At 40.4% G+C, this 2711-nt stretch overlaps 1 protein-coding gene across 1 annotated transcript in view; it reads right to left on the bottom strand.

Moving 5' to 3' along the window:
- LOC101989361 (olfactory receptor 2T29-like) overlaps positions 1–2711 on the bottom strand; it is a 47421-nt gene that overhangs the window by 817 nt on the left and 43893 nt on the right. The gene's annotated exons all lie outside the window — the stretch shown is intronic.

The raw sequence follows: 2711 nt of genomic DNA, 5'->3' as shown, positions 1-2711 counted from the left end.
CCAGAGAGCGCCATCAGGAAAACCACAAATATGACCACAGCAAGCAGAGCAGGGTGTTTGGATTGACTGAAGAATCCTACCAGGGTGAACTCTGATTCTTCAGTGTAGTTGTTAATCCAGACGGTGATGTTCATGGGTGTCTTTTAGACAACCAGCAATGGTCTGGGCTTAGTGGCAGCTTACTGATGTATGCAAAGGCCTAGCGGTCTGAGAATATTCCCTGGGCCTATAGATCTAAGAGTGATAATCTACCTATAATAAGCAAATTAAAAAAGCAAGAATTCACACCTGTGATTAGAGCCATCACAAGTCAGATTAGAGCTACTGCAGTTCATGGTCATGGTCTTTTCTGATGAAAACTAGTGTCCTCTGTCAAAAAGTTCTTGATTTTGCAGGATAGTTTTTTCAAGTAGCAAAAATAGTAAATCACTGTGCAAAACAAAGAAACAAAAACCAATGAGTGTCAAATGCAAACATTATTAAGAATGTTAATGAATAAAGTATTTTAAGAACCATTTTAGATTTGATTTTAATATTAGCATATTATGAGAGACGCAGTATCCACTTTCATATTCATTGAAGAATGTGGTTTTTAAAATAATATGGTAAGAAATCTTCACTAAAAAATGCACACAGTCCATTTAAAATTGAATTTGAAGTTTCTTACATATACTTGATTTAATATGTAAATAGTCTTTAAATATACTTTCTTATAAAAGTAGTCATTTGTAAGTATAGATACAACAAAACTGGGGAGATGACTCAGTGGTTGGGAGTGCTGACTGCTCTTCCAGAGACCTGGTTTCAAGTCTCAGCGCCTACAAGGCAGCTCACAGTTGTCCATTATTGCTGTTCCAGGATGTCTGATACCCTCACACACATAGACATACTGCACAAATGGCAGAACACCAATGTACATAAAATTCAAATGAAAACTATTTAAAAAAGAGAAAGAAATTCTTTCTCATCAAATGCTACGTAGACTGAGATGATGGGAAGTCTCACCCTTCTCTGGCTTCTCCTTCTCCAAGTTCTCTCTGGGTCCACCATTGTCTCTGAGCCTTATCAGGAGGAAGAGAATTTAGCAGTCACTGCTGGTGACAGGGTGTGGCAGCAGCATCTCTATGGACAGTCAGCCAATTAATTGTTCATGGAGTCTGAGAAGCAGAGAGAACACAACTCTGAGATGTCCCTGAATGTTGTACCCTTACAGCCTATCTCTGTGCTTGATGTAAATATATACATGTACATGTATCTATGTATGCATGCATGTATTTAAGGAAACCTAACCATGATTGCAACAAATAATGTCAGTATCCATCTGTGCTAGGAAAATAGTATGTATGTGAATTAAAAGGAAGATTTGAATAGGTACACGATTGTGAGAAACAGCAGCAGACAGAATGTACCCAGCCTTATTGACAAGGTCCAGTGAATGCCTCTTCCACACGTGCTTCTCAAAGAGAGAAAATATTTAAAGTCTGTTTCTGAACTAGTAGGTTATGCATTTCAATAGCTCTAATCAATAGGACGGAAATGAAATCTCTTTCTGAGATGTTAGCATTAGTTACAATCAAGGGGCTGCTGAGATACCAATCATAGGTCTCAGGGATATTTTACATCTATGTCATGATTCTACAAAAACAAAAAAAGAGAAAAACACACCTGAAAGTGAATTCCTTAAAGAGCCATGTTCTTCCAAGCTGCTGATGGAGCAGAGAACATGGCCAGGTTCTTGATGCCTTTGTATAAATGTCAGAGAAACATGAACCTTTGGGAGGAGGTGGACAGAGATAGAGACAGACAAATAGACAGAGGGATGGGAAGACACACGACAGATTTCCATTTTAAGAAGAAGACTTATACGTGAAAGGAAACTTACATCAATTAAAAAACTAATGCTGGACAGTACCTGCTGCACTCAGGTTATATTCACGGACACAGTGGACAAAAACTACAGAGGGTACCATAGTCATAGAGAATCCCTCAACAGTGTCTGCTGGATGAGCAGACAACAGGAGGCAGGTGGCACAGGACAGTGAGCTGGGAAGGCAGTGCACTCTGTTAAATGGGGGACACTGACAACAAGGCATCCAGAGACCATGGGACAGAAAAGTGCTGTCTTCACAAGGCACTGGACCAGTAGCTGACTTGCCCTTACACCTGCTGTGCTGTTTGATCTCATGTGAACAGCTCGGTGCACTGTTAACATTGGGTGTTATTAACAGTGAAGGCAGAGAAATGACAAAGCATCATCCCAAACCAGCAGCATCTCTAATCCACCCTGTGCATCCTGTGCATCCACAGCAGTCACCGCGTTTTCTTCCCTTACAGTGGAGAAGCTCAGGGTTTCAGAATCTGCCTCACATCACACAATAACACACAGTGTGAGTGCTTAACTGATGGGTTGGCACAGAGTGGTACCTGCCTACTTTTGTGGGAAACACCATGTCCCCAGGAATGTATAGTTTCTGTTTAGATCATCCACAGCCTGTTTTATATGTTGAGCCATGAATAAGGTTAAGACAATTATTTTTTCGTTACTGCAACACTAAATTTTGCCCACACTTGAAGTGAAATTAACCACAAAAAAGACACTTTTGGAAAACTAATGGATTATAATATGAACCCCCCAAATACAGAAAGAAGTGTGGGTGTGTTGGTGATGCCTACTAAAATCCTAGCACTCGTGAGACTGGGGCGGGGGATCA

Source organism: Microtus ochrogaster, chromosome 7 (genome assembly GCF_000317375.1).
Source record: "Microtus ochrogaster isolate Prairie Vole_2 chromosome 7, MicOch1.0, whole genome shotgun sequence".
NCBI classification, from domain to species: Eukaryota; Metazoa; Chordata; class Mammalia; order Rodentia; family Cricetidae; genus Microtus; species Microtus ochrogaster.
Note: the sequence above shows the minus strand (reverse complement) of the source record. Positions and strands in the feature narration are given on the sequence as shown.